This window comes from Pinus tabuliformis, chromosome 7 (genome assembly GCF_031772625.1).
Source record: "Pinus tabuliformis cultivar Carrire ecotype Pingquan chromosome 7, CPIR1, whole genome shotgun sequence".
NCBI classification, from domain to species: domain Eukaryota; kingdom Viridiplantae; phylum Streptophyta; class Pinopsida; order Pinales; family Pinaceae; genus Pinus; species Pinus tabuliformis.
Window position 1 is genome coordinate 1,101,170,686 of NC_142293.1, and position 14,806 is coordinate 1,101,185,491.

Here is a 14,806-nt window from a genome sequence, read left to right on the forward strand (position 1 = left end):
AAGATAAAATGAAGAATAGTCCACAGATTAAAGTGATGAATTAAACCAACAACACACATTCAATAAGATTTGTATAATTGCATACAATGTAGTTCATAAGAAAATGTGTAAGTTAAACAACATACATTTCCAATGCAACTAGAATAGTCCAACTACAATAATAACGCATGCATGAAAGCGTGTTGGCTCTAATATTATTATTATTAGTGAAAGTTCCATCCGTGAGATAGTGGAACATTACAGTAAAGAACAATTTCTCCTCCAAAGAATTATACTTTCTCTACTCTATGGAGAAGCCAAGGCTCTTCACAATACTCCCAAGCCTTTTCTAAGCCTAAGCCTAGCCAAAATATTGGCTCCAAAAATCTTGTTCTATGAGCTATTAGGTTTTATTTATACCATAGGGTGGGGTGACCCTTGACATTCTCCTTTGTGACTCTTTGACTACACTCATGACTCTTCAAATTATTTATAGGTAACTCATTACATAACATAATGATCTTTCACATTCCACTAATGACACTTGGAATTTCACTTACAACATATTTACAAATAATATTACATTTTCCACATGTATCCATGTGAAACAAAACAGGCTAGAGACAACCTAACAAGACAAAACACTATGATTCTAAAGTTTGGGGAAACACAAACTCAGAAACCTCCACTTGGTGGTTCTCGGTCACATATTGATGCCAAGCTTGGTATTGCATTATGGTGTCCCTAAATCGTTTGATGGTGTCATTCTGAAAGCAGACTCTTGCCTCCATGGAATCCGGGTATATGGGCTTGGAATCTGTATCCAACTCATTCTGAAGTATGTGCAACATGGTGTTGACCTTGACAGGACCACCGATGTACTTTTGCATGTTGTGTGCATTGAGCTCCAAGTCTTCCCTAGTGGCCTCTCTTCTTAGCTGCTCCATGTACTCATTGATCTCTAGTCAAAATCGCTTCTTGGGTTTAGCATCGGCAAGGGAACAGATTGATGGGATTCTATGCTTCCTTACCATGACATCCAAACTATTGTACAATTGCATATATGAGGCATGTATGATACTGATGAATTGGGTGAGCTGCTCATAGTTCTGGATCAACATCTAGACCTTTGCTTTCTCTAGCTCTGCCCATGGCTTCATCTTCTTTACTAAGTCAAGCGGGGCCGCTTAGTACCACATTGTCCACTCTTTTACATGGGAAATGGCAGCATGTGTGTTCTTGAGAGTTTGAAAAAACTCTTTGCTTCATTGTTGTAGGCCATGCATATGGACAATCGTTTTATGCACGGTGATAAATCCATGATAGATATTTCACATGGTACCCTCAACTATTGATGCTTCAACAAGTATTGTTGTCCTCATTTCCCCCAATGCGAAAACTAAATTCTACGTTAATGCTCAAAGTTTCTCTGCCTCTTGTATGGAAACCTCCAAGTTCTTTTTTAGTTTTTCATTCTCGGTCATTATGTACTTAACATTGAGCCCGTTGCTCCTGCAAAGGCTAAGATGGATTCGACAAGGGCAGTTGGATGCTTCCTGGTGTCTGACACTATCACACTTTCCTTGATGAATCTAGGTGATGCGCTATCATCCAGAAAGTGCTTCCTCCATGCCTATACAATCTTATTTTGCATCTCGTCAAATGATAGATTGTACACATCCATGACTGGATCATCATCAAGGAGAACGGTATCTCCTTTATCGCTCGGGATTTGTTCTGAAACTAGAAGTGGTGGATAATGAAATATGACCTCTAATGCTCTCGAAAAAAGGTCAATATCTTCATTCTGTGGCTCATGTTCCATATCCATATTTGTCACTTCAATCAGTTGCTCAATTTATTGAGAAAGCTCACAATCCAGTATCTGTTCACCCTCTTCCTCAGCTGCTGGTTGTTCCAACTCATCAACATATATGGGCATTGTTTTCTTTATCATCTCGCCTTTCCTTTGTTGATCCTCTTCCTGATTCTGCTTCTCTTCTCTTTCTCTCCTACTCAACTCTTGTTCTTCCTTCAACTTCTTCTCCATCTACTACAAGCTTTAGTTATGCTTCCTGTAGCCTCTGCTTTTCTCTCTTCTTTCCTCTGATATCTTTATCCACTGCTCCCTCTTTTCTTTTATTGATAAAGCTGCCTTCTCCAAGATACAATCTACCTTCATATTTCATCTTTTTTGTCCCTCTGGGTTATCATCAATCTCCCTCTTTACCTTGTCCTGCACTAGATTTATGCCTATTTCTATTGTTGTTGTTGTTTCCTATCTTCTTGTTGTCTGTAGAGAAGCCTTCCACGATGTTGCTATACTGATCGGATCATGGAGTTTGGAGGCATTGTAATAGTACCTCCAAGGTTCGTCCTCTAGTGAATGAAATGCCCCGTGGACCCATGGAAAGTACACTCTCGCATAATGGTCCCTGCAAGTACCGTGGGGATCATACAGATTAAAGTCTCTGGTGTCAAATTTGAATTTCACTATCTCCTTAGCTTCAATATCTACATCCTTCAAGATCCTAATCTCGTATAATCAGATCCTTGAAGGAAGAGAGTACCACGACGCTTTCTTCTTCCTATGTAGTCATACTGACAACCCTATAGAGAGGTGATATGAAACTTCTTGCATGATCAACTTGTCAATGGAAAACCTTGGTAGAACATGTGAAGGCTTCTCTCAGCCAAACACTTTGATGAAGGTGCCACCTAGTGAGGCATACCAATCTACAATGTTAACTATTGCATCCATTGCTTCTCAGGACATGCAAGGTGGATCCTGCTCAAAGATAAGCTTGTACAATAGGATGATAAAATGGTCAGTTAGCCTTGCTATAACTCCTCGATAGTTGAAATTAGAAAGAAAATTGAAATAGATTTTGATGATAGTATCTTTTGATGTCTATGTCCAATTCAAGCCAGGGAACTACTACTGCGCACAGATGCATCCAGTAAGTATGTGAACATGTAAAACCTTGCTTTCTCATTCTTGGGTGGATTTCAAGTGTTAGTCACATGGATATTCAACTAATGAGCATGGATCTTCAACTAATGAGCCAACAAATTTGACCAGTTGAATGGCTTCCCATCACTCACCAATTGGTCCAAAAGGACTACCCACCCTTCAGGAAAGGTTTATGTGTTCTCTTGACCATATATTCTACACACAAATATGATCAAGAACTGGTAAGCCTTCCTGAGGTACTTCGCCTTGTAAACATGATTGGGTGTCTGTCTAAACTTTGACAGCTCTCTCACTCAGCACTTGATAATTCATCTAGTGTTCACAAAGCTATGGGTGGCATAGAAAATTGAGTCCATGCACTTCACCAGCTTGGAAAACTGATACATATGTTGAAATTTATATGCCCTAAAGGTGGCAAGCTCTCTCCCGTTGGCACTGCGCAGTGTCATAGTTTGTTCATCTGTGTGTGAGACAATCCAGTTGATAATGTATGCACATGGGAAGGCAGGGTACCTACATGCAAACTTGTATAAGCCTGAATGGTAGATACTAAGATAAAGCTGCTGGTACTTTAAGTCTTCCTTGAAGTTCTTGACGAAAGTATCTTTGATTTGTTTCCATGTCAATGTTGTACCCTTCTCAATGAACAGTTGAATATTTGCATAAACTAGTAGATCAACTTAAAAACCAACGGAACTTCAAGACAAGATCAAGCAACAATTCGAGCTCATCATGGGAATGATTTCACAAATCTGGTTGACATAGGTCACTGGTTGACTGTGGGAATTGCGCACTACGTAGTCCCATCAGTCAGTCGGGAAGCTTGATGACTGGAACTGCGCAATGCGCAATTCAGTCTAGGAAAAGGTTGGGAGATACGGCGCATTGTGTAGTATTAGTGGCCAAGCCAGGAGGTTGGCTCCCGAAACTACGCAGTGTGCAGTTGGAGCCAGCCTAGGATAGGCTCTGCACAATTCCAGAAGCCAAAGAAGATGCCTTGAGCTCCCAGATTGTGTAGTGCATGCAATGAAGTGTGATATCTGGGCAAGGGGACCCAGATCTACCCATGGGGAGCGTGAAAACCAAGAAGATCTGAAGGATGATGTGATGTTGAGGGAAGATATGACTAAGTGTTGGTACATGCATGTGAAAAGAGTGCAGGAATAAATTAAACTAAAGGAAGACAAAGCATGTGAAGAGAGTCGTCGCAACAACCACTGTTGGTGCAAAAACGGGAAAACACATGCGATACTTAGGAAAGGAAATCTAAAACTTGAAACAACACTTCTACAAGCTAAAAAATGCTAAAACGCGAGTAGTCGTTCAAAGAAACAAGTGAAACAACACTATCACAAGCTAAACAACAAAAAGTGACAAAAAAAGTGGTAAAAGGCTAGAAAATTAAAACTCACCCGGAAAAGCGACGACGATCCCACTGAAGATTCCTTGATCTCCTTGAGAATTATACATATCCAAGATCGACTGTGAAAATGAGCTCTAGAAGCATCAATTAAATAGATTTGGTCATGTTAGGGTTTATGATGTGCATGCCAAAAATCAAGGAAAAAGTGACACTTGGCGGAGGTTTCCAAAATAACTCAAGTGCCTCCTTTAGGTTGCTAAAAATAGATCCCTAATTTTAAGGGATGTTTTTTTTTTCTTTTTTTCTTTTTTTTCCTTTTTCTTTTTTCAAGAAAAAATTCCATGCATTACCTAGAAATATTGCACAGTTCTGGGAAGGACCGGGCAACTCTCTGGTTCATGCACTGAGCAGTTTCTAAGCACAGTGAGTTCTACGCAATTTCTAGGATGAGTGGCTTTGGGCTTCCTTTATTGTCCATGCAATTTCCCAACTCAAGGCTGGACTCCATCTAGTACTGCGCATTTCCTGAGATCAAGGCTCACTGGCAGTCAGCACTGTACAATCCCTAAGAGTAAGGCTAGTTTCCCTCAATAATTGTGCAGTTCTCTAAGGAAAGCTTGGAACTGTCAAGGGACCAAGTCAAGAGATCAGCTTGTGGGTTAGAAAAAGAATTAATTGAGTAAACACAAGATGAGATGCAAAGAATAAGGCTCAGTCAAAGCACAAGTACCTAGACAAATGCAAGATGAGTTGTTGTGGTTTAGAAGGGAGGCTCCAAAATCAAAGCGTAGGCAAAATTTTAGAGGGTGGTTTTAGTCGCTACAACATTAACAACGCACTGGCAGAAATCCATCTCTCTGTATGGACCTTATCTTGTGCAAAGCGAGTCTAAATCTTCCAGAAGTATTGTTCAGTTCTTCAATTATCATAACTTCTTCACTTAGCTTGAGTTAAAGATATAGTCCCTACCATTCTCTTTATCGGTAGGACACACACCAAGACAAGTCAAACTGAGTTGTTTTAATTAGGGATGAGGGGTATATAGATGCAAAATTTAAATCGATTTTCAGAGTTTTCGTTTCATCTTTGGTGGTTCTCCGCTGCCAACAGGCCTGGACAGTACCCCAACGAAGTCACTGCAGGAAGACAAGCATCGCTCCACTACCAATGAGCCTAGACGATACCTCGGCGGAGTTACTTGCTTCACCTCTCTGCGTAGGAAGCCTTTCTCTTCTTTCGCCTTTTATTTCATTTTTTCATTTGTTTTTTAAAGAATTGTGCATATGTTGGCTCGAGCGAGTCATCAGGGAAAAGACCCCAAGTTTAGGCACAGGATGCCAAAAATGGTCCACTGTAGTCTAAGACAGCGCTGGAATTTTCACCTTACCCCAAAGGGCAAAGAGTCTCACTCGAAGCGTGCTGCGACCAAAAGGGGAGAAGAACTCAGCATAGGATTGAAGGGGTCTAAGCTATACACATGTGGTCATATACATATGCGGTCACACAACATGGAACAGAAATAATAATATCATCAACTCATACACAGAGACTCATCATATATGCCACAGAACTTAACAATATACTAGTGTCGATCTATCAAGCACCATCCTCATGTAACAAGGGGACTAATTAAAATTTTGACATGCCATGCAATAAGATGTGCAGTATACTTATGAGCCTTAATAGTCATCAACTTCGAATTACATTAAAGTATTAGAACAGAATACATTAGAACTCGGCTCTTGGCTGTCAACAAGATAGAGAATACCGACTCTATAGCTTGGGTCAGATTTGCTCCGCAACTCAGTTCCTTAGTACCTAGCCCTTCCTGCTCCTGCTCTGGTATCTGCATACCTCCTCAGCGGCCCGATCCTTCAGTGTCTTAGCAACAATCCCGATGATCAATGAAGCTCAACAACAACAGTAGCAACACCATCAACAACCCATAGTCCACCCTTCCTTTTTGTTTTTCCTCTCTTTATATCCTTCTCAGCTTCCTGGACTGCCAGTTCTCGCTCGACTTCTTGCTTCCTTGGCTACCTCTGTGCTTTCCCGTTTCCTCGACTACCTTTGCCTTCCGCTGCCACCTTGCTGTCACCTTCCCGCAACTGCTCGTTCCACCACCCAACCATTGTTGCCATTTGTATTTTCTTGCCCCACGGTTGGTCAAAACTGGTCAAAACTCCTCAAAATTAACGAAGGATTCAACAGGCCCTGAACACAATTTTTTGACTCATCCTGGAGTCAAGTCATTTCGACCTCTGGTGGCTCTAATGTTGTCTCCATGGGTTCTATGGGTCGTGGTTGTGTTGCTACCGGCACTATTTCCTCTGTCTGTTGTGTCAGCACCTCTGTTGCTGTAATGCCTTCTTGCATAATAGACATTCCTTCCTTGTCCAACCTAGCCTATGGCGTGGCATTTGTTTCTGTGCCCCTTTTATGACCTTGTGACTCCTCCGTCCCAAACGAAGGCTCCAACTCGGGGACTGTTGTTGTTGTCTGCTACCTGAACTCACTATATTGCTAAATAGGCAAGTTCCAATTTGCGAGGAATGTGTCTACCCTTTATGTAAATTTCTCAACTAATTGTGATGTCAGGGTTGTTGGCTGTTGGACCTACAGATTGTCTAGTTGTTGGCTGCTTGAGTCGCATGCCTCTTTCAATTGCAAGACCTGCATCCGCATCAGGGGTCGTAAGTCTCGGATTACCCTCTTCATCCTGGCCGACTCCTCCTACATTGCGTCAACTTGGGCTTGGAGGATGTCGATTTGTTCGGTTAGTTGCTGGATCTAAACAGGATCAGTGCATGCCCTTGTGCTGGAAAATAGTAACTGAATTTGCTCCCGCAACAGGTAGACTTCGTGATTCTTCAGATCTAGAATGTGCGACCAGTTGTGGACTTTTCCCATTAAAGCGTATCCATCAGTGAGGGCGTCAGCTAGTGCCTGTTTCTTTGTCTCTAGCTCTCACATCTTGCTTTCAACTGAATGTGAATATATTTCCACAGGGTCTGATAGTGCGGATATTATAGTCTCTAGCTTCTTCTTCATCTCCACATTTTTGGTTTCTAGGCATACGCATGGCATCTGTATGTGATTGCAGTAGTTGATCAAGGAGCAAGTGGACATGTCCGTCGGTGCTTCAGTGTTAGCTTCGACGATTGTTGGCCACATGGCTTGGAATCGTTGTGTAAGTTGTTGCACTTGTGCTTGCAACCCTATATTTGCCTCTTTCAGGCGATCGCATTCTTCCGTCACTGTGAGCAATTGCATTGTCTGTTGCTCGTGCTCCTTAACCAATTTCTCATGCAGGCCCTCGGCCTTGTGGGCGGCTTGCTGAATGAAAGAAAATAATTGGGTTGATGACCAGTGATACAATGTATCAGCCCTCATGGTGTCTAGTTCTGGAAACTGTTGTTGTAGGGGTAGGCCGCTTGCAATGGATTTATCGGAATGTGAGGCGGGTGAATGCTCTTGTTGGGATGGTTGTTGTGATGGCAGGGTGAATTGTGGTGTGGCTGGGGTGATACTAGGGTTCGGGGGGACTGTGATTTTTATAGGGGGCACGGGTAGGTACAAGCCAGTCCTTTCTCCCTGCCAACTGGAATCCAGGTGTCTTCTAGTCAGTGGGTCCAGTCCTAGCATTGGTGTTGTACTCTCAGTAGGTAGCATTTCTAAAGTCGAGGTGGCACCTTCCTTCTGGCCAGTTGATTGAACTTCTACTTCCGCAAATACTCTCTTGTGGCCAAAGGGGAAGAGCTTAGACACCATTATGGGGGTGGAAGCAGTTTGTGGGGATGAATCCCTCGACTAATGTAATGCGGTGGTTGTGGTAGTCGGGATTTCCTCGACTATGGAAGTTGCAGGAATTTGATGTTTGACCTCAACAGTGAGATCGAAAACTGGTGCTGGGGTGCTAACTTTCGCCTTTTTGGTAGCCGGCTTTTTGACTTGGGGGTGCGGATAACCTGCTTCTTTTGTGATTTGGGCCCTGGGATCGTGGAGGGGGCCTAGGGTACAACCATGGGGGGGGGGGGGGGGGGGGCATTGAGAGGGGTTGTGTGATAATTGGAAATAGCATAGTTGAACCTTGAAAATGTTCAGGATATTCAACCTCACCTGGCTCGAAGCTTGCAATTTTCCTCCTTACCTCGAACATTTTCTCCTCCATTTGGAGCAGCATTGGTTGGAGTACCTCTGTTGTTGCCCTTCTACTTCTTTCTGTCCCCTCTCCTTCTTGGCTCTATGGCACCATAGCTCCGAATAGCTACCTAGGTTTTCCTTCCGTTATTTCGCGTGCCACTCCCGACCATGACTCTACTTCTCTGTGCAAAGCCTCCTCTGTGAGGCCAAATCTTTGTGGCCTTAACTTAAATGTGGTGGGGTTGACACACCATGGTCTGAGGTACATATGCATGTGTGAAGCCCCGAACTAGATGTTTCCTGAGAACTCATCCAAGAGAGTCTTGGGTATTCGCTCCGGGAACTGAATGGCGTCCACCATTTGGGCATACCAGCTCCTGAAGGCTGCTTCATTGATTTCCTTGACATTGGGATCTCCTGATGCCCTCCATGGTTCATATATGAGTGCAATTGACTGATATTCAACAATGGTTTCCATCTACCTCTCTGGGAGTGTCCTCCACTTCCACATCGCCAGTGTCATTACCAAATACCCGAACACAAATCCAGTGCTCCGTCGTTAGACATCTTTGCACGCCTCGAAGAGTTCGTTGAGTACAAATGTTACCTAGTTGAGTTTCTCACCCTGGTAGCAGTGTTCTGCTATTGATACTGTGTCTACGGTGCACTCGTTTCTTGTGAAGTGCCTCATCATCTTTACTGCAATCAGTTAGCAGGCAAACTGAATGTTATCCTTGTTAATTCTGTCTAGCTTTGCACATTCACCCCCCCCCACTCTGTTCCATATCGGGTGTGGATGTTCCCTTCTGTGGGTTTCTTGCCCCACTTGGCCCCCCCTGGAATGCTATGCTAACTGGATTCCCCATGTTTTCCAGCCTGGTCAATCGGTAGATATCCTCGGCGTGGATTGGGTATTCTCTATCCAGCCATAGGGAACCTCCATGCATCCTGCTTGCCAACAGCTTGGTACACTACATGGCGGCCAACTGGGTTCCGAACACAGGCAGATTTCTTAAGCTGAACAGTGTGGACTTCTATAGCCCTTTGAAGTCTCCCCTGATTCTGGAGGCCCTAGTGCCATCCTCCCGTTGAAATTCTTCTGCATATACCTCCCTGTTCATGGTTGGGAATTGGAACCCATCTGTGAAGTCATTGTCGATGAGGTTCAACTGGTTGTATTTCCCATACAGGTCATCCATAACTTTGATTCTTGCGTCTAGAGAAATTTGTGGAACTGATGTGATTCTCTTCTCCATTGTTCCCCTTCTTCTGTAGACAATTTGCACTGGTGGTATTATGTTTCTTTTGTAGACAATTTGCACTCGTGGTCTTATGTTTCTTCTGTAGACAATTTGCACTGGTGGTCTTCTATTTCTTCTGTCCTGCTCCTGTTCTTCCGAGTTCTCCTGAAATCCTTCTAATGTTTGAAATTTTTCTATTCCCTGCATTCTTCTGGGAGTTATGTAGCCAGTTCTGACACGACATCCCCTAACTAACGAGGCTTTAATCAACTAATTACTCCAGTGGACTTCCCATGTATTCTAGCTATCTTTTTGCCGCCGTCGGCTGACTGGTACGTGCCAACTATGACGTGGGCTTCGCAGGTACAAAGTGAGCTACATGCTGTCTTTATTCTGCCGTGATGGGCTTATTTATTAACTAATTCTATGCTTAACGGGAAAAAATTTTCGACACTATCATGACAATTGCCTTATTGATTACTTAATCTGGAAATAACTACTGGTACGGCAGATGGGATGGGTATGTATGCGGTCATAAATTTTGGAAAACGTTCGAACCTACGTGGATTTTGTAGACAGTTCTTGACACGCATGGCTACTATTCCTGCCAACTAGGCCTGCTGACTCTACTGGCACTATACTCCCCCCCGACCACAAATGGGTTGTGGTATCTGTCTACTGACCGCAACCTTATTATGAATACTGAAAGATTTTTTATTTTTTTTTACTTGCGGAAAGGTTTCAGGTGTGCGCCATTCACCCATCCTCGTAGTAGGACTCCATCTAGTTGCGCGAGTCTCACCGCACCTAATTCCTTTATATCTGAAACTATGAACGGGCCTAACTAGTGCATCTGTAGTTTTCCTAGGAACTTTAGGAACTTATTGTCATAGATGAGCACTTGGTCGCCAATGCCGAACAATTTCTTCTTGATGTGCCTATCGTGCCAAGCCTTCTTTCTTCGTTGCTCGACAGATTGACAGAAGTCTGCCAAGAACCGTGTTCCGTCGAGCTCTAACAGCTGGCTCAGTCTATCTCGCAAGGCACTGCTATTTGTCATTTTTATTGCTTCTGAAATAAACATGTTGGGTAGTAAAAACTCTGCTGGAACCACCACCTCTTTGTCATACACCAGCAGAAATGGAGTTTGTTTATGTAGTCTTTTAACTGTTGTTCTATATGCCCAAAGTGTCGCTGGAATTATTTCATCCCAGTCATCTCTGTTGGCTGATATGATTTTGGTTAGCCCTTTTTCCAATATCTTGTTGAATGCTTCTATTGCACCGTTTTCTTGTGGATGGTAAGGGTTGCTCTTGTGATGTTGTACCATAAAAGTTGTTAATAGTACCTGGATCATCTCGTTCATGAAGTGTGTACCTTGGTCGCTTTTAAGACTTCTTGGGCATCCAAACCTTGAGATGATGTTTTCAAAAATGAAGCGTGTTGTTGTTTATGTTGTGCAGTCTTTTATTGGCGTGGCTTCTACCCATCAACAGATACTCTGTGGTGGTAATTATGTATTGGGCTTTGGAGTGACGTGCTAGTGGGGATATTGGACCAATGAAGTCTACCGCCCATTTATCAAATATTTGTACTGTATGGACCGAGTGTAGTGGTAGCTCAACGATTCAGGAAGGCCTTCCAACTCTTTGACAGACATCGCATTCATTTTCAAATTCCTTTGAATCCTTATGTACCATAGGCCACCACAGCCCCTCTTGTAGTATTTTCCTTACCATTGCCTTACCCCCAACATGTCCTCCTGCAACCCCTACGTGGCACTCCCATAAGATATCTTCTCTTTCGTGTTGTAGGACACAACGCCTGAGTATTTGGTCTAAACCCATTTTGTAAAGGTGTCCTACTATGAGTTGGTAATACGCTGCTCTAACCACCAGGTTTCTTTTCTGTGTTGCGGTGTAGTCCTGTGGACAATTTCCTGTTGTGAGCAGAGTAGAAATTTCCTACAGGTGGTCAGGTATAGCTTCTATCCTGAATAAATCGGCATCGGGTAACCGGTCATCTATTGCTCCATCGCTCTCCCCTATCTCCAGATGAGAAAGGTGATCTGGGCCTACATTCAATCTGCCCAGCTTAACAACTACTTCAAATGTGAACTCTTGAAACAACAATAGCCATCTGCATATCCTTCCCTCTAGCACGGGCTTGTTTACTAGGTATTTTAGTGCAGAATGGTCTGTGAAAAATTTGAATGGCGCCCCCAGCAGGTAGTGCCTAAACTTTTGGAGAGAGTAGACCATTGCTAGAGCCTCTCGTTCTGTTGTTGTATAATTCTTTTCCGTCATGGAGAGCTTTCTGCTTGCGTAGTATACTGGGTGATCCATCTTCTCTCCTGGTTGCACCAGGACTGCTCCTAGTGCTATTCCAGACGCATCAATATGTACATGGAACATTTTGTTCTAGTCAGGGTATACTAAGATGGGCACACTTACTAACCTTTCTTTTAGTTTGTCGAGTGTTGCTTGACAATCTATTGTCCAGATGAATTCCTCCGTCTTCTTTAGCAGTCTCTCCATTGGGGTTGTTATGGTTGCATAGTTTCTGATGAATCTTCTGTAGTACCCTGTATGGCCTAGAGTTGCTCTTAATTGCTTTATGTTGCAGGGTGGTTCCATGTGGATGATTGCTGCTATTTTAGCAAGGTCCATGCAGACTCCATCTTTGCACACAATATGGCCTAGCAGGGTTCCAAAGGGAACCGCGAAAATGCACTTCTTCAAATTTAAAGAGATCTGTAATTGTTTGCATCTTTCGAACATTACTCGCAACAGGCTGGTGTGATTTTTTAGTAGGTTGTACACTGTCCAGTCATCCATGTAGACTTCTAGGAATTTATGAATATAGTCCCTGAAAGTTGCTATTACAATCCTTGAAAAGACTGTTGGCGCATTCTTCAATCCAAATGGCATTACATTGTATGTGTATGACCCCCACTCCGTCGTGAACATTGTTTTCCTTTTATCTTCTTCGGCTATTCGGACCTGGTGATAGCCCGAGAATCCATCTGTGAACGAGTAAGCCTCATTCCCCGCAACATTATCTAGGACTTCGTCACTGAAGGGTGTGGGGAACAGGTCGTGCACGCATGCATTGTTTAGGCTTCTATAGTCGACGTATACTCTAATCTCGATCGCATCCTTCTTGTTTTGAATCACTATAGGGCTTATCCAGTCAACTTCGTCGACCGGAAAAATGATTCCTACATCCAGCATTTTATCAATCTCCCTTTTAACTTTTTCTTTGACCCTTGGGTTCAGTCGGTATGGTCTGTGCTTTACTAGTTAGACTCCTGGTTTCAGAACAATTTTCATTTCTCCCAAGTTACCTTTTATCCCCTTGAGCTCAACTACTGAAGCTGGGAATAGGTCCTGGTACTCTTGTAACAAGTCAAAAATTTCTTTAGTGGTTTATTCATCCCAGTAGTCTCCTACCGATGCTATCTTGGGTTTATCCTCCGTCCCTACATTCTGTTTTCTCAATTTCACTAGTAGGAGATGAGCGTCTTCTATGGACTCTCGTGGATCCCTCTTTCTCCCTCTATTTCTTCAAAGGCTAGATGTCTAAGCCCTTCTAATCCATCTTCTTCTAGTTCTGTGTCGACTCTGTCGCAGGTTACCAGTTTTGGAGGTTCCATATCAAATAAGTAGTGTAGGAAGTTTTCTTCATGCTCCCCCTCCACTTGAAGTTTATGGGGTGAACAAAACTCCTTTCACCACTTGAAGTGCTTCTGTCATTTTTTCTTCACTGTCCTTGAATGAGAAATCACCAACAAACTGTGTTTTCAAGGCATCCCAAGTAGTTGTTTGTCGTCGTAGTTCTTCATGGATGTACCACGCCCGGGGGATGGTGCTGAGGGTGTGTATAAAGTCATGCACCCACAAATTCTTTGGTAGTCCCTGGCTTTCCCAGTTGGTTGTGCATTCTTTAATATGTTCCTCGGCACTTGAATTCCCTGTGTATTCTTTTTTGCCTGGTGGATGCTCTTCCTTCTTGCTAAACCTTTCCTTAATGCTCACTTTGCATCCATCCAGTCTTTCAATACTTGGTAGTGTGTTTTCCACCATCTTGTCATTGTTTCCATGAGCGCAATGTCTAGAAAGGGAATTCTTTGGTATTCTAGTACACCCTTGTCCATCATGTCCAGGAACTGATCTATCAGTTAAAGGCCACAGTATTTCAAGATGTTGTCTTTTCCTATATTTCCCCCATTTACTCGGCTTATCATTACACATCGCCAGGTTGTTAGTTTGTATCCCCCCTACTGCCATGCATCCCATGCAGCTTCTGAAGCAGCTTCGGAACTTTGGATTCTCCTCCAGCTAGCTGATCCTCTAACTGTAGGATTTATGTAATCTTTCCTCTTTCCTGCCGTGAGAGTATATAACTGGTCTAACATCCCTGTTTCTTCCCTGTCATCTGTTGGTTCTGTGAACTTGGGTCCTTGATAAGGGTCTAGCCGCTGAATGACCCTTAGGTCTTCTGCTTCAAATATCATCAGTTCCTTTTTCAAATCTATGACTACATAGTTTTCGTATGCTCATTCAATCCCCAGGAGTGCTGGATATTCGTCTTTATCCCCCATAATTTCTATTACTTCGGACTCAGTGCATGTTTTTACTCCTGCTACATCAACCTCTACCTTCTCCAATCTTCCGATGGGTAGTATGCAGTATTGATTTTCCATTCTCAACTTAATTGGTGAATATTTCAATTGTGGTTTCCCCATTTCATCCCAAGTTTTTTGGGGTAGGATGTTTACATCTGATCCTAGATCTAGCATGGTGTCTTTTATTTGGAATACTGCAACCTACGCATTGATTTAGAAGTCCTTCTCGCTTCTCTTCTTATTCCTCTTTACCCTCCTGGATGCTTTCTCTAACCAGACTTCACAAGGTTGTCTTGCATCCTCTCGCTCTACGGATACTGCAGCTTTCAAGCATTTCCGTTCCCTTAGCATGGTCTCATCTTGAACAATTTTTAAGAATAGTTTAAACCATTCCCCAATGGGTTGGGCAGGGTCGTGCCCGTAGATTTGCGAACCACGGGTGTCCCTATCTTCAGTCATTCTTGCGAACAGTTTGGTTG